Source organism: Python bivittatus, unplaced genomic scaffold (genome assembly GCF_059951505.1).
Source record: "Python bivittatus isolate LINGU-HERP-01145 unplaced genomic scaffold, Pbiv_v1 ctg000840_np1212, whole genome shotgun sequence".
Lineage (NCBI taxonomy): Eukaryota > Metazoa > Chordata > Lepidosauria > Squamata > Pythonidae > Python > Python bivittatus.
The window spans coordinates 15,121,574-15,148,803 of record NW_028277113.1 but is presented as its reverse complement, the minus strand read 5'-3'; positions in this window follow the sequence as shown (position 1 = coordinate 15,148,803).

The window sequence follows — 27,230 nt, the reverse complement described above, 5'->3', positions numbered from 1 at the left end:
CCCTCCCCCCCAATATTTGAAAGAAATGATAAATAGATGAATACAGTTTTAAAGAATGACCAATGAAACAAAAATAGGTCAAATAGCAAAACAACAACAATATGGTTCTAGCCTGTTTTTAAGATGTATAGATTGGATGACTTCTACTACTTACTGTATATTCTTCAAATCCAAATGTGCATGTATGCTTCCATTCTTAATAGTCTGCAGTACTGCCGTTGGTATCTCATTGTATTTCTAACAGTATGTAATTCAGTTACATTGCATTTTGGTTGCATAACAATGATGTACACATAGAGCCTGCCACTCCTCGTACCTCCTAATACTTGGGCTGGGTTGTCTGCCCCTTAGGAAAGCCCTCTGGGGTCTCCCCCATTATCTTCAAGTAAATGTTGTCATTGGAAGAAATACATTCTTAATTCCTGAGAGAGAAGATCCTTTATGGGCCAAAAAAATAATCAAAATAATCAAACACTATAAAGCTATATTTTAAGGTATTGCTATTCAGAAAAGATTATGCATAGAAACACTACTCATTTTTGCTCCAGAAGCTTTGAAACAAATGTGATAATATAATTATTTTCTTTTTACACTGTAGTGTAATTTATGAGCCAGTTTTCTTTCTTTTTTTTTTCCACTTTATTTCACCTTACTGTAAGGATAGCTATCTCTTGGATAACCACCTTCTTTTTGCTGACAACCCAGCCTTTCAAACGTAATCTTCTATTTTTATGGCACTGTATTTAAATTAGGAGATATTGTAATGACACACATGGAGGGTTATAGCTTTACTTTTAAAATTTATTTTACAGCCCCATGTGAATAAAATGCAGCTCTTCACAGCTCTTTTCGAACAAATAAAACTAACTTTGAAATCAGTCAACCTGCTTGATGTTAAATTTACAGTAGGTCTGTTGTAGTACCTTCAGAATCCTGAATTAACTGAGCCACTCTAACATTAAGCAGATTGAAGCTGCCTTCTCAGCAGATGATGAGTCCAGGAACAGTGCAAATTGGAGGCCAGAGTGATGTGAAACACATGGCCAGTGTTGCTGCATCTAAGAATGCTGTTCTATCTACAGGGTCAGAAAAAGATTCAACTGCCAATCTGGCCAGTTTGGATAAATAGAATGGGAATGGGCAGAGATATCTTTTCTTTAGTGTAGGCAGCAAAATGTTTGTAATCAACCCTGCTTATTATAGCTAGCAGCATCCAATGTTTCAGACACAGTCCAATCTCATTACTTTCATAGAGATGCTGGTTGTGTGCTACAAGCATTCTTTGTTCCCGTCTTTGATAGATTTGGTTATGACTGCTAAATTTCATATGACTGAAGGCAGTACAGAAATTCTGTATTTGCAAGGATGACAAACCCTACCTTTTACCACTTACTAACATTTGGAGTTGCTGCTTTGGTATTATCAGGGTAGATGGAACAAAGAAGCACTGAAATAACCTTTTTCACTTCCATAGAAAGTCACAGGCAGTTACTGTCTATGGGCATGTAGTTGGCACTGTATGAGATAGAATGTTGGACTAAATAGGACTTTGGCCTGATCTATAGACCTTTTCTTCAATCTGTAGCAGATGGTCGCGATCTGCCCATCATTTTGATATTCTAAGTATTCCAGTCCATAATTACTCCACAGCACTGTGGAAGAATCAGTGATGGCTTCTCAACTCTCTGGTGTTTCAACTCAGTAAATGGAATCAAAAAGTGCCATGGGAGAAGGGCCTTCTCCTGGTAGCAGCACCATTGACTCCTCCTGAGGCACCAGATGATTCTGAGTGTTGCCTTCATCTCTTTTTCATCTTTTCTTCCCAGATGGTGATTTTGAGATCATTTAACAGGAATGTTTATCTTTTAAAGACATTGCTATAACACTCACTTCTCCACTGACTAATGCTAATGGATGGGTAAGAGGACAGAATATAAGGGGACTCCCTTGTTAATGTGAACTCTTAAGTTTTATTGTGGCTGCACCCTATATAGTTATGGCTGAAGCAGCTGAACCCATTATGTGGTCCTATTTCAGAGGTTTATGACTCAGCTGTAAAAATGTGCTCCAGGCTAAAAGGTAACTGACAGGGTGTGTTATCCTTGGTATAGCTAAACCAACAAGAACCTAAATGGCAAAATAAGACCTCTTTCTGTTCAATTTAGAAAGATCCCTCCCATAAATACTTAATTTTTAATCAGTCTGATGATATATTCGATACAATGTGTTTGATATAATCAGAGTATAATTGGTTACATTTTCCAAGTGCAGAACATACTGAAAAAAGTAATACATATTTTATTTCAAAGCAGATAACTGAGTAGGAAGGTATGACTTTAGTACACAAGAGAATGTTGGTTTCAGTGAAATTCATGCACATTGAATTCCTCTTTTACTGGGATCACTCAGAATAATTGGGTTGGTTCATTCTTGCCAGTTTACAAATTGCATAAACATCAATGCATACCATTGCTTGGTATGCCTGTATTGTTGGTTTGCCCACAAAAATTCATTAGTTCTGTTGGTTATTGAACCGTGTTTGCAAGGACAGAAAAAAATCATTGCTTGTTTCCCTAAACTTTTGTGGAGTATTTTAACTGATTTGAAATAACGTACAACTGATTTCATACACTCAGACCTTTGCTAATGCATTCCCACAAGTAGACTGTAGATCTAGAAGCCCTCTAAATGTTGCCAGTCTATGACTCTCAGAAGATCTAGCCACCATGGTGAAAGATATAAAAGGTTGCAGCCCAGCAAACTCTAGACGGCCAGGTTTCCTGTACCTCTATCATGTGTATCATGTGTAGCAGAAGATGGTAATTTGAAGGATTCATAGATCATAATATACATGCAGATAACTTTCTCTATCCTCATTAAATCTGTAAAATTTGTAAAATCTTGGGATGAATGTGAAGAGGGCTCCCTTTTGTGAGTGATGAAATAAGATAATATGCTTTATTTTGAGTTTTTAAAGCCACAAATCCTACTGCTCCTGTGGGATCTCTATTCATTTCAATACTGGTTATTTTTTTTCAGTTGCTGCTGCAGATAAGCATGCTGTTGGGGGGAGCTTATTATGAGATTCACAGAAAGTATATAATGCAAAAATAATTTGCTTTTATTAGGCAACTATGGATAATTTTATTACACAAAGCTTGTCTCCTCCTCAGAATATAGAATTGACTTCGTATTTTTAATGGTAAGTTTGTGGTAGGCTGTGCTTACAACTGCTTCTGAGACAGATCACCACCTTCATTTTTTCTTTAACTCAGGCCACAAAAGAAATATAAGGAGAAGGAGTGACTTTTGAAAAAAGTAAGCTGAATCTTTCTATTGATACAGACAAGAGCATTTGCATTCTCTTATTTCTTCTTGGGCCACAGGATCACAATGTGTGAGCCACCCCCCAGCCCTAAATTTTGCTTTTGTTGTTCACTAGGAATTAATTACCATGCTGTCCATGAATACCATACATATTCTCTGTATATGAGGCTGGTATATGAAGTGTGTCTGTGTTTATGTATGTGTATATATGTATAAAAATGAAGCAAATTTTGAGAAATTTGCTCTCCCACATTAAGACTGATACAGTATGTGCTATCCTACATGTTTACAGCTTACATATGTAGGAATCATCCAATAGGTTGAGCATATAGCATCATTGGATGATCAAAGATGATGGCAAAGGAAGAATGGGACCATATTCCATGTTTATTATGTTTAGCTAGGATGAATAGGTTTCATCAATCAGATGAAATTCACACAGTCAGACAGTCTTAGCAATTTTTGGACCAAGGTGAAGAAACTAGAAATATACTGTTAATTAGAAATATACAAATATTTATTTATTTATGTATCATATTTATATAGCCACCCATCTCACAGATTTTAGACTCTGGGAAGCATCCAATAAAAAGCAATCATAAAAAACCCTAACAATTAAAAAATCAACAATTAAATCACCCATCAAAATCACCAATCAAGTTATATATGTGCTTTTAATGTTGCTATTAATTTTGGCATAAATCTTGATATAACAACAACCATTTTGGCTTTGCATCTTGGCAGGTCCTCATATCCTATTGTTTTATTCTCAGTGGGATATAACCCATTGTGGACAGCACCTATTGTCAAAAACGTGAACAGGCAGTGTTCACATTTCTTCCCTTTATGTTTGAACATTGGCTGTTCATATAATTTTGTACATGTGAAGCAGCTTGAAAGTCCTTAGAACTGAATTGAATTTATTCAGTGTAAGAGCTTCCTAACTCTAGAATGAAAATGGGAAGTAGGTTGCAGCCCTAGTGGTATTAAATATTTTATAAAAATATCTAGAAGTTACTATCATGATAGGAGTTGGATTAAAGCTAAACAGTACCTGTTCCTAAGCTATTGATAAAAGTGTAAGGAGTGACAGCTACCCATTCCCTGGAATTTTAAGAAAAGCAAAATTTGCAGGTCAAATGTTTACCTCCAAGTTCTTTCCTTTAGAAACTTTTGGGGATATAAATCAGATTCGACATAGCCAGCAACATAGCTAGAGGACGAGTTTGAGAAGCAATTTGTTTCTTAATGTTGGATACTGCTAATGGATAAGAAGTAGATATTTTCCATAAGAGCAAACACCATTATAATGTACACATTAAACTATTTAATATTCATTCCATCTGCTGTGTGCATCAGATACTTCACAGAACCCTGAAATTCACAAAAATATTCTGGTTTAAAGTTAGATGCAATATTCTTTGATTAGATTATCCTTTTTACAGCTCAGGTGAGATGATGTAGGAATGAACTCTACCTGGTTAATGACCATAAATAATGGCAGAATTATTCCTTTGTCTTGTCCTTTGCACACACTAATATGCCCTGACAGCTAGCTTTGCTCTTTTATTAACTCTCTGTCAGCTGTAATCAGTTACGGTGAAGTAAGGCAGGAAAATTTACATGTGCCAAGTCTCACCATTTCTCTCAGAAATATTCCAGAATTCATCCCACACTTTGTTGGGGAGGGGGATATGCCTGGGGAGACAGGTGGTGGTGATGGTGATGGTTGATTTGGATGGATGGAATGCTTCATCGTTTCCTAAGCTGGCTCACTGCATATTGAAGTTCAAAAAGAAAAATTCTCTATCAGAATTCTAAATGGAAAGTTTTGGAGAAAGAGAAGCTCTGCTTATATACAGTGACTGAATGGAAGTATTTTGTTTTCACAGGCTAGAACCTTAGTACTATTTACTGCCTAAAAAATAGCCATGGAAGTATGCATAAAGGGTGCCATTTTTTGCAACCTTGCTGATTCCCTAAGATGCTCTAGGGAAAACATATGCACACAATAAGTATATGTGTGATTTCTTTTGTGATTCTGACAAGATAGAGATGGCTAAGAATGTCATTAAGAATTCACCAGACTCCTCAAATTCCTTGTGGGATGGAAGGAACTTGGATTTTAAAAATTTTAATGTGAACAAAATCAGAACTGACAGATTCATCCATCTAGGTACAGAATGCTTAGCTCCATTAAGTCTTGGCCTGAAAATCCTGTGTATTCAATCATGTTTGTGATGTTGAATTAGAACTGCTATCTCTTTTTTTCTGGTAGGCTCCTCATCTTTAACAATTAAATGGAAAGCATGTAAACCATGATCCTATCCATACTGGGAATACTGGTTGGTGCAGTTGAATGAGAATTTCATTCAGTTTAGGTATTTTTTTAAAACAGAAATTTTGAAAACGCATATGTTTCTTCATTACTAGAGAGAAAGAAGTTGAGATTTTAAGAATTCTTAGGTGAGGAAAGATTAATGTCTAATAGTTTCACATGTCTATGTTTCTTTTCTCTCCGTGTTGGTAGAGTTCTGTCAGGGAGTCAATAAGCATGGAAACAAAAAGCTATGAATGCCCCAATTCACCCCAAAGGTGCTTTTTGAACTTATTTTTTAAAGACCTTGGGAGCTCCAGTTGCAAAATTCTAGTTCTTGATTAGTTATAATTTTTTGAATGCCCTTTTTCTTTCTTTCCTAATATATTATTTTCCTAATATGACATTCAGTCTAGCCCAGATTTTCTTAAGAACATAGTTTTTAGCAAATTCCATTCTGCTAGTGGAAGTGGAGGGAGATTCTGCTTCTGAGGAGTACATTTTGGAACACTGAAGAGAACGGTTCCCCTCTGTCTTAAAGTGGCAAACGAAGAAACATCCTATTGAAAAAGTGCCTGTTTTTATAATAGAAGATAGTTTTTGTGCCATATATATATTGATATATATATAATATGTAGATTTTGTGCCATATATATATTGATATATATAATACGTAGATCCCAGTTTTTATTACATTAATTCAAGGAGAACACTTGCTGTTCAAAAGTATGTCTTTTATGTGCCTTTTTGTGTCTTTTAATGATCGTACCCTTTAAAATGGCTAAAAACACTTAGGTTGAGACAATAAAATGTTGTTTGGGCATTTAAATATTATTATCCTGCTTTGTGCATATTATCTCCTGCTTTTTGCTGCATTGATGCTGATTAAGAACTTTTGAAAAGGTTGCTTTTAAGAAAATACATCTCCACTGCTCTTACTGTGTACAATAGGATTGAGGCAGTCACAGTAATGTTTTTACAGTCAGTTCTAATTCTCACTGGAATAGGCCCCTCTGTATAATCACATGTAACATATTTCTAACTCATGTTGGACAGACTTGAATAAAATAATGGGACATGCCAGGTAATAGCAGGAATAAGTCCCAGTTAATTCAAATTTCTTAGTGCCTGATTTTTTTTTTTTGTCTGCGCTCAGTCATTGCTGACCCTGCAGTGACTGCTTGGACAAGTCCTTGCAGTTTTCAAGGCAATTGTTTTTCGGAAGTGATTTGCCAGACCCTCCTTCCTAGAGCAGAACCTAGCTGGCGCATGCAGGAGGCGGGGTTTCCGTTACTTCGTGCCCTTTTCGGGCATGCGCGGTTTTTCGCACTTACCGGCAACTGCTCCCAACTCCTTTTTGCAAGGCGCCGCCAGCATTTTTCCTCCCACCGGAGTGAGAGTACCCATTTATCTACTCACATGAGTTTTCGACCTGTTGGGTTGACAGGAACTGGGGAGGAAACAGGAGCTCACCCTGTTTAACACGAAGGCTGGACTTGAACCGCTGAAGCGTCGAGGATGATAGTCTTATGTAGCAACACCATGAGTAACACTTAGTTACTTCAGTTTAAACAAACTCTTGAGGAAGGTATTGAGCTGATCTAGAATAAATTTTCTGGCTGGGCTACCTGGAAATTAGGATTGTTGTACTGGGACATGGCTGTACTACTGCTGAACGCAGTGCAATGTTATAAGGGGTAAGACTGGTCTTATGTCTCTCACAATCTGATTGGTTGGAAATCTCTGTTAAAAGGCACAGGAATGATTAGGAAGGCATTGATCAGCCTTAGATGTGTGGCATTCCTGGTGCTCTGTGGAAGTGCAGGCAGAAAAGTGGAGAGCCAAAGGGCAATCTATGTAAAGCCCATGCATGACATAGCAACTGGAACTTCCTTTGTGGATAGGCAGAACAGATGAGAGGTGAATGAGTAAAGCAGTGAATAGGAATCTGGACTACAGGTAAACTTGAACACACATAATTTGCTAGTGGAATATACCTGCTATATGTAAGAAGTACATTTTCTTCTGACTAGGTGATATTAAGAATTTAGTTAAGACAGAACCACAGATGTTGATACTTTATGGAAGCATTTTCTAAACTGGTACTTTCAGATATTTTGTGGCCACAGCTCCAGAATTTCCAGCTGTTCTTGTAGGCTGAACATATCAGGACTAGACTGGGAAAGCTGCTGTACAGGACTCTGTATGTAATTTCTGCAAAAATAAACATAGTAATCACTAAGATGAGAAACACTAGTGTTAAATCTGAAGATTAATATTTGTATTAAATAACCACCCTTGGAGAAGAGACATCAGTGCTAATTAATGAATTATGAACCTCACAGTTTTAAAGCTAATTTTTGTGACACCTATTTCTGCTGGTAAGGAGAACATTTCCATCAACAATCCTGTCAGAAAGCACTAATTAAAGCTGCTGCTTCCTCTTTTCTTTTAACTGCATTTTAAGACAACAGATTTCAAAAAGAATGGTTATAACACTAGGATTTTATTTAGTTTCTCAGTGCAGTCCAATTTGCATAAATTCTAGTAAAGCATTATTAAAATCTATTAACACTTGTCTCTGGCAATTAATTTTAAGTTTGCTAGTTTGAATGACTGTGTTTCATGGCAGCCAAGATAAGGAAGCATGGAAAAGAATACAGGTAATTTCAGGGAAATGCAAAATTCAGCCAAGTAACATTTAAGAAATCCCCATTCTGTAAGACAAAACAAATGCAGACTAAGCCTCAAGTAGAAAATTCTTGAGACTCTTTATGGAGGGGAAATTCAATCCAATCTCCCGTCAGATGTTTATTTTACAATGTATATATGATATATAAACCTGGTGAACATTATGATATTTCATTACCAAAACCCCAGCACACTATCCCCTGGAGAAAATAGCATTTTTAAACTAATATTGATTATTTAGTACAAACTGCAAAGATCATAACTTATAATGGAGAAAAAACCACCAGGGAAAGATTTAAAATTTTATTTTTATTTATAGGGGTTGGCAGGTTTCTCGGGAGTTGGTCAGTATTCCAGTAAAAAATTAATTCATGAAAGTCTGTTTATTTACTACAGGGTAGTCAAGCTTTCTTTATTTATACAAATTACTGCTGAGTTAAAGCCAAGGAGAGAAGTTATACTGCCCTTCCTAAGGTGAACATCTTTCATTCCTTTTCTCGTGTGTGATTCAGAAAGCACGCCAGGTTGATCTAAAGCCTAACATTTAATAGCCCGTAGCACAGCTTACTTGAACCTGATTCTGCAAGTCGGGTGATGTCAGGAGCAGGGACCTCCTATGTAGTGTGATATGTATGGAACTCCGCTCTTGCCTTCTGGGTTACCCAAGAGCAGTGAGATTGGTTTCAGAGTTGCCCCTCTGTGAATGGAAGAGCTCCTTATGTTGGCAGAGACAATCAATTTCCAGCAGAGGTTTCCACTGAGAGGAAGAAGTTAGATCTCTAATTTCTTCTGCCCTCTGGCCATCCCCAGCACCACCTTACACACTGTTCTAGGGCAGAAAGGCTGCAGATAGGAGGGAGAATCAATGACAGGATTTGCCTTCAAAATTAACTCCAGGGGACAATCTCACTGCTTAGAGAGATTTCCTTCACTGGAGGATTTACTGATCACCAGGATAGTGTTGCAGTTCTGTTTAGAGCTCAGACTTGATATGCATATTGCTGAAGCAACATTGGAGCCTGTTTGTAGGACTCTGGAGACAGAGCTTCACACAGAGTTATCTTGCATTCTCTCCACTTTTCTTGGACTTATTGCAAGACAACTTCTGCTGTGCTGGACCTTGCCTTGGAATAGGATCTGAATTTGGATATTCCTGACTTTGTTTTGTTTTGAATGTTTTGCCAGGTCTCAGATTCATGTTCAGAGCAAAGCCCGCGCTTGGGCAAATACAAATTGATCCAGATGAGATTATTATCTTGGGACATAACAGTAAGATGGTTTTACAAGATAAAGTTTTTCTGATTCTTACAGGTTTATAAATGTCTCATCAGAATCACCTAATTCTTCAACTATGGAGCTAATCTACAATGGAGCAGATGGGAGTGAAAGTGAAAGTGTGTGACCTTGCTTCTTTCTGACACCTCCTTTCTTTCCTTTTTTTTCCTTCCAAGAGTAAGCAGTTACCTGAGATCTGAACTTACTGTTTGCAGAGGACATAGAAATTAGGATGCAGGCAAAGGGACATTGGTTGTCCATGCCTAATCTAAATCAGGAGATACCATCCCAGCCACATGCAAAGACCATCTGTTTTCTTTCCACTAATGTACAGTAGATTAATTTGACCAATAGATTACATTAGGCTGCTCCTTATCACTCAAAAGTAGAATAGACATTTTATAAATAGCTAATATTTTTAAAAACTGCTTACGGTGCTGGACGCTGTCCCCCTTTCCCCCTTACTCTTACAATAAAATGGTTACTAAATACAGATTTTAAAAAGTGCCATTCTTTGCCACCAGAATGAAGCCAGTTCAGCTTGTTTCAATCCTGCTTTTCTAAATTTCAGTCAGGAAAAGATGTTGTGCAAATATCAAGGTTAAAATGGCAACCTACTGATCTGCTGTTAAGGGCCACTTGCCTTCCAATGTGTCCTCTACAAGGGAGATCTCTCATTAGAATGTAATAGGGTTAAATGGAGCAACATTAGGAGCTGGTCCTGGAAGAGATAGCAGGAGCCTCCAGGGAGAAGTTGAGAATATACTGTTAAGCTATTTGCAGTTGAAGAGCATTTTGGAGTCATGAAAATTGTCCCTGTAGACAGTATGTGAAGATACACATGTGGTGTAGTTATCCAAGTGATAAATTGTATTTATCATGTACCTTTGATTGACTCAACTGCATTTTCCCTATTTATCTCCATGTGCTGGGAGTATTTTTTTTTTTTTTTTAGAATGCAGCCTCAGAGGGATTCTGATTTTAAATTAGAATCTGCCTTTGAGAAACCAGGTTCTTTTCTTTATGTATATGTGTGCATATGCATGTAGTGATCTATCCAAATTAATACAGATCAGAGATTTATTGAAATTCTAAAGCAAGAGGAAGAAATGGAATGTGGTCTGAGATTTTCATTAATTTCTCTGGGATCTAGAAGAAAGGTTGGAATTCATAGAATATGTTTGACAGCCAGGAAATCTTATATTTAAAATAATCACAATAAAGACAGATCCCCGTATAATAAATGCTTTCCCCCTCAGTTTAAGAGTTGATAGTTAGGCCAAAGTATAAATATGTACAACTCTTCTTGGAATAGAGATAAATCAATTGGAAAAAGCTTAATATACTTAATATCTTTGTGCCAGCCAGCAAAAATGTATTAAGCCTACTAATTCATTCATTCATTCACTCAAATTCATCCAAACCAGTGATGATGGGTGTCCACTGGAATGAAAGGGGCAAAAGTGAGATTAATATAGGCAGAGCCAACAGGTATCCATAGATGATGCTAACTACAGCTAATGTGAACACCATGCGTGCCTGCAAGCACATGTCTTAATAGAGAGAAACAAGGGTTTTTTGTGGGGAGTGCCTTCAAGTCAGTGTTGACTCCTGGCGACTGCCTGGACAAATCTCTGCAGTTTTCTTGGCAAGATTGCAGAAGTGGTTTGCCACTGCCTTCTTCCTAGGGCTGAGAGAGAGTGACTGGCCCAAGGTTACCCAGCTGGCTTCATGCAGGGACTAGAACTCACAGTCTCCCAGTTTCTAGCCTGTTGCCCTAACCACTACACCAAATTGGCACCAAACTGGAGAAATAAGTATTTGACATCAAAACCCAAAGTAGAAAAAGAAAACAGATTTTGGCCTGTTTTGACCCAAAGTACACAGTGCTACAAAAAACCCAGGCGTTTGTAATATAAAATATAATCCCAAGTATAAACTTGCAAAAAGCACACACAGGTAACCTACAGCAAATGCATGTTTATAATGGAATGTAATGTTTATAAAAGAAAAAAGAGCAGCTGGGAATCTTTGCCTTTGTTGTATAAAATTTACAAAAGAAAGAAGGAAAAGAAAGAAAAAAAAGAAAAAAGAAAAAAAAAGAATGTTCCACAGAGCAATACTTAAAAAGAATTGTTTGAATGAATAGCAATTATGCATTGTATAGGCAAGGCAAGGATGAGGGTGATCCACACTTTAAAAATTAATCTATTCAATCCATTTTTTTCTAGTGCAGCAACTGAACCACACAACTTCATCATTAAATCCAGACAAGCAACTTTAACAGGCTGAGTGCAAAGAGGATGGGGTGAAACACATGCATAATACTTTCTGAGAAGGAAAGAGCAAAGAGAACAGTTTTTGTTTTTGTTTTACATTTTGTCTTGATTAAATGAGAGTTTTTTTCATAACCAGTGGTATACTGCTTTGAAAGGGGATGGGTTAATTCTTCTTGTGCAGCATGAAACAATTAAAATGAGATCACGAAAAGAAACTTAAATTATATTAAGTAAATATTTTAACATGATTACTTCCCATCTACCTCCTCACACATTAAAAAAAAAGCAATTGATTTTCCTCCTCCCCAATCCTTAATTAAATTGATTCCGTTTAATTAAAATCTTCTCATTTACACACATATATATCCTTGCTTTCTCACAATTCAAATACATAAAACGCCTACTGCTAGGAATGTTTTTTCCCCAGTCCCTGTTCTCTCTGTAGGACAAAGAGCAGCTTGGAGCAAAAATTTAAAAATTACATCTAATCTTAACTGAGGCTGGAGAAGTAGATTATTAGAATAAGAGTATTTGCTATGTAAAATAAGCATTATCCAACTGACCCTCCAATTTATGAAAGCCATAACATTGCTGGTGCTGGGAAACACCATACATACATCAACAGATAGAAAAATCTGAAATTAGTAGACATTGACTCAAGCACAATTTTTAAAAACTGAGATAAATCAGATATTTGAGCAGGATATTTGATAAGTTGGCTGTTTAACAGCTCAACTACATAGATAGCTATTGAGACATAAATTTCGCTGGATTAAATGGAGTTTACTTCTATGTAAATATTCCCAGGATTGCAATATAGATGGGATCTCAGCTTGTGTAAATTAGTCACAAGTATGTATGTATGTATGTATGTATGTATGTATGTATGTATTCATTCATTCATTCATTCATTCATTCATTCATTCATTCATTCATTCATCACATTTATATAGCTGCCCATCTCACAAAATGTGACTCTGGGAAGTGTACAATAAAAGAATTCAGCTCCTTCCCAGACTCTAATATTGTATTGGGCTTCATATCATTGCATTGACAGGTTGGTGGCTTAGTCTAGAAGCTCCTATCCAAATTCTGCATGATTGTATCTTTTCTTCCTGATCCATTTCTTCCATTCTGAGACACACATAAACAATGTAGTTCAATGATACTAAAGTGACTGAATTGTGGGATTGATGCCAAAGCTACCTACCATAGTGATTACCGGGTTATAGACCCTGGGAAAGCAACATTGTACCCTCCAGTTGCTAATGTGCCAGTGCTACAGGGTTGCTGAAGCTGGTAAAAATGCTAGGAAAGGTTTCAGGTACAGACAAACTATCCACACCACCTCTTTCTCTTGACATTTAGGCAACTCTTCCTCCCTGCTGTGGGTCAAACCACATGCATATTGGATATGCATGCTAAAAATAGCTAACCTTTTCACTGGGCTTTTCCTTTCCAATCCTCCCCCATGATGAGCCTTTTTTATTTGTTTCTGAAGTCTCTCCCCTTCACTGATTTTGCACACAATTCCTGTTCATCAGTAAGTTTATCACTAGTTTATTCTGCTAATATGTGTGTGTGTTTATAAATGGCAGTGAGGAAAAGGAAGAGTTTTTTTAAAGGTATATTTCTTTTCAGTGTTTCAAGATACCTCTTTCTGAATATTTTACTAATATCTTTTCTTTTCCTTTGTGTAATTTCCCCAATGTAGGATTTTTACTCTTTTTTTTTTTTATGGGGGGGGGGGGAAATGTGATTTTTTTTAAAAAAACATGTAATTATTGGGTTTTTTTATATACAAATTTCAGAAGCATATATTTTTGTTGGTATATTGTGTGTATGTGTATGTGCATTTTTGTCTGGAGAAAGCTGGACTCCAGCAGTCTCTATTCAGTACTGCCATCTGCTGCAGCAAAGTCTGAGTCTGTCTTGGCAGATCTCATAAGTCTGCTCCCATAGCTATCGTAGCTGGAGTAGCCCTATTCTGAAAACTAAAGCTGCTGCTATTCAGTGCAAATAGCACTGCGCTGGATGGACCAATAGTCTTGCTTAGCAAGACAACTTTCTCAATATTTAGCTCTCTAACAAAAGATGGAAATAAAGGAAATCTCTCTAATAAAGAATGTATTTTCCCCAAGTATTGAAAAAGGTGTGTAACAGCTCTATCATGGACTGAATATTTTTGCATCTTTCTTCATTTCTGGTTAAAGCACTACAAACCCCATGATTAGAGATGATAATGCAATAAATGTGCCCAGTACACAATGACATTTAGGCTTCCATTTTCAACATATATTTAAAATACATGCACACACACATGGGCAGACACAGGGACACACACACCTATTCAGTCAAGGAAGAAAGAAACAAAACAATATTTATCCTATTAAAAGAAATGGGTGAGGCACTGTGACCTTCCCTTCCCTTCCCTTCCCTTCCCTTCCCTTCCCTTCCCTTCCCTTCCCTTCCCTTCCCTTCCCTTCCCTTCCCTTCCCTTCCCTTCCCTTCCCTTCCCTTCCAGAAACAACTAACTTCACAGATTAGACTGGGGAGCCTTGTCAGCCTAACGCTTGGGAAAAGCATAGAAGACTGCTGCAGGGGGAAAAGCAGGAACAATGTTACTAACCAGTCCAATCCAATCATGTAGTGAGTATTCCTGCCAGGCATCTTTATTTACACTTGTCGTTTCCATCTCTAATTATTTTAAGTAGTTTTCTTTCCTTTTGGCTCCAGCTATTCTTACCACCTTGCTCTTTTTAAAAAAATTGCTTTTTGCAGCTGGTTTGTTTGTTAAGCTTACAGAGGTAGGTTTTTCTTCTTCCTTTTGTGATTTCTCTCTCTCTCTTTTTAAAGCTTGTGAAAATGAATTTGTTTTCCATACTCTGTCCTGCTCTAATGGAGAGAAATGTAATGCTTGTATATGTTTTTATTTGATGTCATTGTAAATAACAAATCTATTGCTATAGCCACACCAGCACCACATCTATTTCTTCTTCCTTTTCCTCTTCTTCCTTGTCTGCATTTAGACACCAACCCCTCAAAATACAGGTTATAAAGTAGGACATTAGGATAAAAATACTACAGCATTGTTCAAAAAGCTCCATAAAGTACAACCAGATTAAAATTTAGTAAGCCAGTAATAAAATAAATGAAAGGCTTGGTGAATTTAAAAAATAAATAAAGCTAAGGTTTTTGTCAGTGGCTGTTTCAGAAGTACATGAAAGGTCACTGAATGAAATTCACGGAAGGGACAAGGCTAAAAATATGGGACATCAAAGTCAGATTATAGGAGAATCAGATTTAAGCCACTGAGATCAACTTTGGGGATTTTGTGTGTTCATATGGCAAGGCCAAAGTAGGGACCAATAATGTGTGGAAGAATCAGTATGATAATGTTAGGTAGAGTAAATCACTTCATAAAGCTGTTTTCTTCGGATTACTAGATTGATTTTACATTTTTAAAGAGAAATAACACTCTCCAGCTCTATATACAGGGCATCTTTTCTGTAAAGCAAGCAAACAAATGATAAGCAGTAAAACTAAGCTTATCCCCACATGAGTATTGACAGTGGCTGTGGCTGACAGCTTTTTATGATTTCTAGCCAACCTGTTCTATTCCCTCAACTTCCATTGTCAAGAGGAAGAAGGTAAGGCCAAACTGTTCACAAGAGAAGATCTGATGGCATGTATTTGTAGATTTTGCTTCCTTCTTTTGAAAAGATTTTGATGGGAAGCATGCCTGGAGGAGGGCTAAGTCTAAAATTCCTGTACACATAACTTCTTTGCTAGTATAAAAAAAAACATTTCAAGGCTTTTAAAGATAAAATCATTAAAATAATCATTTTCAAGGTACTCTCAGTTCTGCTCTTTAACCCTCTTTAGATTGACCCAAATAGCCACTCAGCATGGCTGCTTTCATCTATGAGTGTAAAAATTGAAGAGCTCTTATCCAGGGTCATGACAGTAAAATGTAGCCAGAGATCTAAACTGCCCAGTCTGCTCTGTTTCCTCATTCTTTCCAATTATTTTGGACTCACAAACTACCTTCAGTACTCACATTACTGTCTGCTGGAATAGTAATAACATATCGAGAGGGAATAAACTAAGTATGTCTGTGTGTGTGCCTATGACTATATATATCTACCTCTCCTTCTATCTCTACCTCTACCTTTATTTCTCAGTATTATCAAGATGCAGATCTAATCTTCCTGTTCTGCATATGTGTTTCCTGGCTAAAGAGTTTTGGGTGGAGTTTCTTACTAGAAGAGTTTGGTTTGTATACTGTATATTTCATATTGTTCTTTGAATTGCTCTACCAGAAAATGGAAAGCCTGTTTCTATTGCTCTTACTCAAAATTTACAAAATTCTTAACTCACTGGATTCAGTCCAGTTATTCAGTGAAGTTCTGCTCCAATTGTCAACATTGTTTTATAAATGGACAGGTTTAAGTGTTATCACAGAGGTGAGTAATTTATAGCCCATGGACATTTCCCAGCTGGCCTTTTCAGACCTCAGTCCAACTCAGTATGACAAATTAGTCTTTCCTGGTACCATGAAACTTTTTCTTTTAGTTTAACTGTCCCATAAAATCATATTGTGAGTGTGTGGAATGTATGAATGGATGTGTGCAAAAAGAAATTGATGTGACATTGATCCTATACTTTTTTGGTTTTGGCTCCACCTATGTCTGGCATGTGCACTCTGGAAAATTAACTTTACAAATGAAAAAGATCCTCCATCCAGCTTTAACATAGCTGTTACACATACTCTACACTTTGGGCTATAATTTGTCCCCTCCAACTTTAAGTGACTAATACACTTGCGTACACTAAAGAGTGACTTTCCAAGCATTTCAACTAAGAGTCTTTTCCAGCCAAATCTGGACATGCCAGGGATTGAACCTGTAACCTCTGCATATAAAATTTGTGCTTTGCATCCAAAGCAAAACATGAAGTCCAACCCTTCTCTTGTATAGCGACAATTAATTCAAGTGCTAAATATGGAGGTGAAATCTCAACAGGACACAGAATTAGGTTGAAAAGTGCTGCTGTACAAATTTGATGAAAATACTTCAGGCCAAACATGCTTAAAATGTTACTAATGGCCACTTGAACAGAACACTGAAAATCCATGTTCACAGATTAGTAATGTAGGTTTCCTCAGGGAGTTGTGACTGAATTGCTAGGCAACACATTCAACTTCTGTTATTTAATAATGGCAAAACGCTCGCTACCTACAATGGCTGATCATATTTGTCATGTTTTCCTTGCACTCAGATGATCATTAGATAATGTGCAACATCTACTTGTGCACATGTGGGTTATTACCTTGTTGTCTTTGTAACTAATACCGCTACCTTTCAATATTCTACTACTTTCCATAGTATTAGTGGTAGTATAAGTTCTGCTTAGCAAGACCACTTTAATTCAACATTTTTTTTTTTTAAAAAAGGCTAATTGTAAAACAAGCTTTTGGGTACTTTCACCCATGACAGAATCAATTGTGAGAATAATTTACATAGCATTGCTGTGGCTAAGAAATGTTCTAACAAAATTTGGTTAAAATATAAGGGAGTGAAATTTCATGAGCACATGTTGCTTAAAATTTTGAGAAGAGGGATTCTTTGTGATTCCAAAGAGGGTGCTAATGGAGCTTACTTGATTGGGTGACAGTTTGAATGATGTATTCTTCAGAACATCATTGAGATGGATTCTGCAAAGTTTTCCCCTTTCTTTTTTACAATATGATTTTTTGTCAACATGTCTGGCATGGAGGAAATTCAGTAATAACTTGTTTTAAATAAATGCATAACATCAGAAATCTTGACACTCAGCAAAGGCTGGTTTTGGAAATGGAGTACAGGCTTTACACTCAGAAGATCTACCTAGAGAGTGGCAGCAGACAGGAACAGGGGCAGGTCCATGGGGGGGGGGGCAGTCACATGTGACCCCTTTTTATGGATTTGAGATCCACGTGACACATGCTTAAAAAAAGGTAGGTCTTCAATCATGTGGTTGCCACTGCCATAATTTTTTTAACCCTTTCCCTTATTTGGACATCTCTGAACAAGACCTGATAATGGCATAGGCAAAAGTGACATCTTGCCCTGATTATACTCACTGCAACACCTTTCTCATTTTCTCTCAGGGCAGGTGACTGTCATATATAGATGCTGATTTTATTATTTTTGCTTTAAATATACACTATATTTTCCCATAATAAAATGGCATTTGCTCTCTAGTAATATACAGAGCTGTTTAATCCATGCAGGAAATCTTTAAGACTATTAAATTTTGAATTGACCTTACCTGTGTCTTGAATACTACTTTCTAAACAGTTTAATATAAGATGTTTGTGGTCATATTTTGCCCATCAGAAATAATTCATGTGAAACAACAATTTTTAACTATGTAACCCTTTGGAGAAGAACTGTAGTTCAATTTAGATGCTGAAGGCCCCAAGTTTAGTCCTGGGTGTCTTCTCATAGACTATGTGAAACCTGAGAGAGTTCCTTCTTAATCCTTGCAGGCAAGTTGGCTCAATTTTAGGCAGTTTCCGATGTTCCTTCATGCCAGTAGCTCTACAAATATTACATTTGAAAACATATTGGAAGGAATATAAATCTAATTGTTAGTTCTCTGAGAAGAAAACAGCTAATAAAAACCATAACTACATTTGAGATGTTCAGGAAGGGGGAGCTGGTGTTTGCTAATTTTTTTCAAAAACACACATTTGTAGGCAGCATGTATAAAATCCAGTGACTGTAATAAGATGCTTGTTGATTGACATGCCTAAACCACAACCTTTCCTAGAGAAAGGGGATCTTTCTTTATCTTAATACAAATCTTTACCACAATGTAAACTTTGCTTCTTTTATTGTACTACTGTACAAATGTATTTCACAGTGTATTTGTCAGATGATGTATCTAAATGTTTGCTGATCTGTAATATTTGGATTAAATTCAAATATATCAATAAGCTAGTTCTAAGATACTATAGCAAATGATTCACATCTCTGCATGAATTGCCTGGAGAAATCAGCAAGAAAGTTGAGCTGTCACAAGTATGTGGCTGATGTTCTGCTTTCTCTCTCTTTTTCATCAGGTATAGGTAAGCCTGGCTTTCCTGAATAATTGCTTTGGCTTTATTTTCTTATTTACTTCATTCTTTTGGTACCCGTTTCCAGAGGCTCTGGGCAGCTAAACAGTCAGAAACATCACCAAGCCAAAAACCAAAACCAAATAAAAATGTATCATTCTCAAAAATAATAAATAAATGTATCTGTAAAATAAATCAAATACCGCACCAAAAATCATACAAAAAAAGAAAATGTACAAAAACTTGCATTCATCACATTCAAATCTTCAACCACAGCATGCCGTCCTGCTGTGATTGTTGGAATAACCAGGTTTTAGCTGCTCTCCTGAAACCCAGAAGGGAATGAGCAACCTGGGTCTCTGTGGGGAGGGAATTCCAGAATGTAAGAACAGATATTGAGAATGTCCACTTCCGAGGCCACGTCAGATGGCATTCTCATATAGACAGGACCTGGAAAGGATTAATCCTATTTGACCTGATTAGGAACAGCAAATATGGGAGAAGGTTATCCCTCAACATTATTTAATTATTTAAGCCTTATTTAAGGTGACAACCAATATCTTGAATCACAACTGGAAGGCAAATGGCAAACAATGCAGCTTCCAAAGCAGTTGGGTCACCCAAGTGTATTGGGATAGGCCCATTATTGCTTGGGCCACCACATTTTGTACCAACTGTAGCTCCCAAATGCTACAGAGCAGCCCCATGTAGAGCACATTACAGTAATCCAAGCAGGAGATAACTAAAGCATGAGTGACTATGAGGAGGGCTTTCCAACACATGATTATCTATTATATTATCCTCTTGATTATAATAGATGATATGAGGACAGATAAAATGAGATTCAATGTAGACAAGATTGACAGTGGTTTGTTCACCAAATGAATGGTGCTGTGCCTATGGTAAATGGGATTTCCCATAAAGAATCAGGTTTACAACATAAGCTTTAGGAATCTCAGTGTTCTCAAGTTCTTTGCAACAGCTTTGGCTGATATTTCTCCAAGTTATACCTGGCTAGTTAACTCTGATGACTTCCCATGAAGTCTACAACAATGAGCTGTATGCCCTCAGCCATTAGAAAAAGTCTATAAAAGTTACTAATCCAGAATTGGATTGCAGTCTTATTTTGTTTTAACCACACTTGTCAGCTGTGCTGATTTCCAATCCATTTCTGGATTCAAATTAAAGTTACAATTTAAATTACATTTTTTTGTACTAGGCTACCTGATATACTTCATTCTGTCCTATGTACCAGCCCCAAATTAAAGATCTTCTGAAGCCCAGCTTGGATGATCTCATGAAAGGAGGTTGGATAGGTGTCTCTTAGGGAGGAGTATTTTGGTAGTCTTAGAAAGGCTAATGCCATCTTTATGATTTTTTTTTTTGTACCAGGTAAAGATCTTTTTGCTTATTCAGGCTCTTTAACTGACTTATATCTTTGGATTGGTGAAGTAGTCAGCTAGTGTTTATTATATTCATAGCCCATAGCCCAGTATAGTAAGATAAAAGAACATATCCCAAAGATTGGTGATGTTACAGTTCAAAAATGTAGGTATATCTGCATATATGCCTACATACTGTATTTTTTCACAGGCATGACTTATAAGGAAGAAAGTCAATTGCTTGAGAAATTTCAGGCAAATTTACTATTTTTATTTACAGAGAAACATCAGTAGGTATAGAAACTGAATGGCAACTTCAGAGGAAAGAATGCAATTTTTCCAGGGAGTGTATTATTGGAACTGCTTCAGGCAGTGTAAGGAAAAAAAAAACACACACAAAGAAGAAAAGGTAAACAGAGCTATATGTAATCAGATGCACTTAAATAATATTAACTAAATTGGTGATGTGGTATTTGTCTTACACCTAGCGCAGTTTCCAACAATAACTCATTACTGACTGCTTATTGCAACTCTGACAGAGTTGCCTCTTTGTGTAGTTGCAAGGGCTTTGACAACTCTACCTGAAACTTTAACCAAGAACTGCTTTTTAATATGATATTATTGTCATTTTGGCATTTGCTGCACTTTGAACAACAGTGAACTAAGAGGCTACAGTACAGTAGTCAGAATTTCAGATACGGTCAAAACTATACTAATGGGAATAGCAGATTACTTTGGCTCTTGAGCTAAGAAGGGATGAATGCTTGAAGCCAGATTTCTGAAAGCTCGTCACAGCTGCATGAGATGGAAAAGCAGCCTCTGTGACATATTGATGGCTCAGGATGACAGGTGTGATATTTATTGCCAAGGACAGCAAAATTTATATATATATTAAAACAAATGCAGACACTGGAGAAGGATGGAAAGCCATGACAGGAAGTGCCAGAGAACAAATTTCTGCAAGAAAAGGTTGCCCAGGAAGCATCATTTGTGAAATTCTGTTTTATCTGTTCTGAACCAAGTATGAACTATGAGACTACTAGAGAAATTAATATTGGAATTGTCATTCCCTTCCCTTCCCCATCTAGGATTCCCAAACTTGTAAAAGCAAAGTCAAAATGCTCTGAGTGGAAGGTATATATATTTCTTCAGGCATTTTACTATGTCTGTCTCCCCAAATGATAATAGAAAAATAGAAATGTATGTTTACCCCAAATATTGAAGGTATTGTACCAATCAGTCAAAACTTTGTTTCAAATCCTTGAGAGAAACTCAATAGTCTTCCCAGGTTTTGTATACTAGTAGTTATGTTTACACATGTCCCTAAGATTTCTTTTCATATATATCAATTGGATTTGTCTTTCATTTACTAGCCCCAGTACTGAGACACTGAAAAAAATCCAAAAATATTGATTAGATTTTAAGTGTATTTGCTTGTTAAAAATGGTCATCACAAATGTAGGGCAAGGAACGAACAACAGGCTTGATTTACAGAAAGGAAAAGCATACTGAATCATAAAGTTGAAAGGGACTTGCTCAATGCAGGATACATTAGTAGCATCTCTGGCAGATAGCTATAGATATAGCAAGATAGCAATATAATTCAAGCAAAAGGGTGCCTACTATTTCCTGAAGTAGATATTAGTGGAATTTCTGCTTCTTTACACTTTCCATCCACTGATTCTAGACTGGCCCTCTGGAATAGCAGAATTCTGCTCCATCTTCTGTGTGACCACCCTTTAGATACGTGATTTATTATGATGCCTGTTCTTACTCTTCATCTCTCTAGGCCAACCATCCTGATTTAATTCTATCTCATTCGTATTTATTTCCAGACTCCTCACTATCTATATTATTTTCTGTTGGGACAGAGATGCAGAGTTTGTGGCCAAATTGCGGCAAGTGAAAAAATGTTTGAATTGAATGTATCACAGCCATCCCACAGAAAAGTTATAAATAATAATTACTGCATTTGCCAAAAACTGGCTTATATATGTATATATTAAAATCATACAACTATATTAATTATCATGACAATGTAATCCCAATTTATCCACAACATTTTGGTGCTCATATGAGCTGCATTTAGTCTGCTCACCATAAGTGAATGAACCTTTTCCAAAGCCTGTGCTTATATTTCCATGATGTCAGTATGCAGCTGATGAACATGCATGGATGGCCAGCAATGACAGCAACCACAGGTTTATTGTGTCAGTGAAATGAGATGTTATATCAATGAGAGTTTCCAAGAAATTTCATGTGTGTCATACCAAAACCACCATGAGTTTATAACAGAATTTTATACAAAGGCGATGCATAAGTTTAATTACAAATGTTGCAGTGAAATCCGGTTGATCCTGTTTTTCCCAAATGAATTGACCACAATTTTCAGCTTGGCATGGCTTGAAAGCTTGAAGAATGTATTTCCAGTAATTGCCAAACACTGTACTGTGATCATAGTGGTCATGCTTGAGTTACTATCTGATATTCACTTCTGCTATACCGATTGACTAATCTGGTTCATACTGACTGCAAATTTCCATTTATTCAGTTGGCCTTTTCTTCAGTGTCATCCTGCAGTTCTAGTTAGAATGTGAAAACAACAACAATAACTCTGGACACAAAATTCAGCATGCCTGTTCTTACTCATGAAGCAATTTTTATGTCATCATTGCCTAAACTGCTGATCATATGAATCTGGGTTCTATAATTCATTTATAAAAGATATTGTATAGTACTGAGCTATACAACTAAGGGACCTAGGCCTACATGCAGTGCTTGAAATGTTTACATTTTTAATATGATAGCATAAAAAAAATTAAATGCTTCATTGGAGAATAATAATACTAATTATAAATTTAATTAATTTTATATTAGATTAAATGTATTTGTATTTGTATTTATTTTCCAGTATTTATTAATTATTTTCCATTGCAATCCTAATGAACTCTGAGCAGATAACAATAGGATAAAACATATAGTACAAACCCAGGTAAATAAACACACACAAAAGGACCCCAAAACAACTAAGGGCCGAAAGCACGTCCAAACAAACTTCTCACAAAAAGCCAATAAGTTTGAGGCCATCCATATCCTTGAGGGAAAGGTATTCCAAAGAGTGGGCCACCACTGAGAAGGTATGTCGCCTAGTCCATGCTCCATGAACTTCACTAGAAAGGGTGACCTCAACCTCTTTAGATATCTGGACTGGATAGGCAGATTCTATCCAAGATTTTGCCTGATATATCTCAGTGCTACACTATATAGGACTTTAAAGATAATAACCAGTGCTTTGAATTGGGCCTGAAGCATACCAATAACTAATGTAGTGATTTTAGGATTGATGTAATTCTATGCTGGAAGGACATTCCCACAAGTAATTTAGATGCATTCTGCACCAGCTGCAATTTCTAGAGTGTTCCCAAAGACAGTCACATGTAGCACATGTCACACTAGTCCAACTGAGTGGTGATCAAGGCATGAGTTACTGTTGCCAGAACATCCTGGTCCAAGTAGAGTTGTAAGTGGTCCACCAGCTGAAGCTGTGTAAGGGTCTTGCTGGCCATGATCCTCATGCAGGAGCTGAGAATCTAGGAAGACCCCCCCCCCAAGTCACAAACCACCCTCTTCAGGACAAGCACAGTCCCACTGAAAGTAACTACTGGGACCAATTTAATTGGGTTGCCCAGCTGTTTCTTGACAAATAGCAGGTTTTTATTGGTATCCAAGCTTGTTCCATCCCATCCAGACCTTCATAGCCTCTAGATACCAGTTCAGGACCTGGCCTGGAGTGCCAACATATAACTACATGTCATCAACATATTGAGATACCTCAATAAAACTAATTGGTGACACCCCCCCCCCAGTAGTTTCATGTAGACATTAAATAGCATGGAGGGAAGTACTGAGCCCTGGGGAACCCTGCACTGGAATTCCCAGGAAGTTGAGCACTGTTCCAGTTTGACCACCAGCTAGAACTGCCAGCTCTAGTATGAGTGGAAGCACCTTAAAGTGGTGCTCCTGGCTCCCAACCCTCATAGATGCTGCTGTGAGATCTGAGAGGACCAAGAAGAGCTTTTCTCCAATCTAGGTCCCACTGGTCATCCACCAAAGTGATCAATATCATTTTGGTCCCATGCCTAGGGCTGAATCTTGACTGGAAAATATCCAATAATCCATATGCTCTATATATGTTCTGTAGTTGAGTCATCACCACCTTTCCAACAATCCTCCCCCAAAGGGGAGATTGGAGACTGAGTGAAAGTTAAATGCAGTTTTGCCCTGCTCCCACCTAGCTTATTTTTTGAAGTGTTGCTTAAAAATTGCTGCTCAAAGCTTCATTAATACTAATAAAGCACATGACTTCCCCCTTCATCACAAGTATAAACAATTTATCACCTTCTCTTAAATACAAACAAACAAAAATCTCTTCATCACATATCTCATTTCATGTATATAAACAGATCCTTACAACCTTGTCATTTAGTCCTGTTCAGCAAGAGTCCATTAAGGGTTGCCAGAAATAATAACATATCTATTTTAACCTTGATCAAATAAACCCCCAGTCCCATCCAGCAAAACTTGTTCTTCTTCCACAATATCTCTTAAAAGCTGTCTGTCTATAATGGCAGATACTTTTAAGATTAACTTCTAGATCTATTGCTCACAAATATCCTCGAATACATCCAGTTTTAAAGTATTTTGCTGCATTCTCTATTGGTAAGTCAAATTTAAATGCTCTTCTCCTTTAATTGTACTCTTTAGTTCCCTCTGATTCCCTCTAGTGTCTAACATTCAAATTCCCATCCTATCATGTTTTATTTCAAGAATTCAAAACAACAGCATTTTCCCATGGAAAGGGAAGGATTCCCACAATCCATTTCAAAATCTTATTTCAAATCCATCTGGACCCTTTAATCCATCTATAACTTTGCAAAATCAATGTTCTAATCACCCTTTTGCTGCTTATTCCAAAAAAGATTTTTTTAATGTCCTTAAACTTATCTTTAAAACTTCTTTCGTCAAGGATTAAAGAAACTCACCTGGTGTATCTTACTAAACTTGTTGATTGGAAGATTCTTAATAGTTAAAAAGAAATTAATAAGCAATTTCCAAAAGTGATTAAGAAATGAGGCTTGGCAGAACCTTTTGTCCATAAGGCTACATTGCAGTTGTGAATTTGCTGGATATCCTTTAGTTCCTGCAGTTTACTCATGAGGGCCAGCTGTCCAGAGTGCAAGTGGGTGATCTCATGATCTCTCTTGTATCTGGAGAGGTTTGGCCAGACAGAAAAACACCGTCTGGCCTCCGATCTTGCAGCAATGCTATCTCTGCTCCCTTGGAGTTGTCTGGTTCACCATGAGTCCTCACCGGAAGTTCCCAGAAATCTCACTCTACATGTTCTATTTGGCGGGGGGCGGGGGACAGGGAGGGGAAAGTAAACCAGGGAAACTTACCTTTTTTCCTCTTCTCTGAAGTTTTTATACGTATATTTCTTCCTTTCCTTCAGGGAACCCAGGAAAGTATATATGAGATTCCCATTTTATCTTTTGCTGAGACATTGACCAGACTGAAGTCTGCTTAAATTCAACAGGCACATTGAAGTATATTCTATTTATTTAGAAAATAAAGAATTATGTGCTTCCAGATGAATGTTGAGCCAAAGTGTTGGCTTAGTAAGATAGTGATCTTTTCTCTCCAAAATGCATCTGGAAATAACGTATCATGACATATCATTATACTCAAGGGGATTTCTGATCCTAATTAAAACTTACATATTTATTTATTGGATTTGTACTCTACCAAATCTAGACTCATGGTGACTTACAGAATAACAATTCATCTACAGTACAACATGGCACACAAACACCCACAATACAACCTAAAACTTAAAACAATAAAATGAGCACAATAAGGTAGGTATAAATAAAACATCCACAATAAATAACATACATTAAAAAAAGTAATATTAACAATTAAAACTCACAACAATGCTCTGATTCAACCACTAATTAAAAATATCAAACCATCTAATATTAATACAGCACCTTCAACAGCTACCTACAATATGAGATTCTGCTCTTAAAGTTCTCCCAGAACAGCTCAGCTTTTATTATTTTCCAGAAGGTCACCACTTTTGGAACGAACCTGATGACTAAGGGGAGACTACTCCATAGTAGCAGAGCCACAGTTGAAAAGCACTACTTCCTGGCTTCTACCCCTCTTATTTTATGCAAATGTAGGAACTTTTCCTTAAAGACTTCACCAGATGAATCTGTTCCAGTTAGAGGAGACAATGGACTGCTGAAGGCAGCCTAATTCTTCCCTGGAAGTTACCCAGAAACTTTTTTTCTGTCAAGAAAATGAAAGAACCCAACCTAATCAACAAAACAACTCTCTCAGATATCTCTTCTTTGAATGAAAAGCCAGACCTACTTGAAAATTCCAGGCATTAATTCTCCAGAAATTCCATGATGTCTCCTCAGCTTTAATGAGGTAATAATTGGGCCTATGAAAGTGTGCATGTGTATGTACATGTGTGTGTTGGGGTGTCTTGGCTCAGTTTTACCTTTCTCAGACAATGCTCTGGGCACAGCTGACTTTAAATTAGCTATACACTTTAAAAATCTACCTTGGAAGTCTTAAAAGTATAATAGTTTTTATTAGACTCTTGATACACAATGTAAGCAAAGAATGTAGACCATAGACTACTGCTACCATCTTAATTTTGGTATTTATATTATTATAAACAGAGTCTTAAATCATGCTTAGGAATCAGATCTCTCCAGAAAGTTATGTACAAAAAGAGATAGGAAAGCAACATTTTAAAAAAAAATGCTGCTTAAATTTTGTGGATG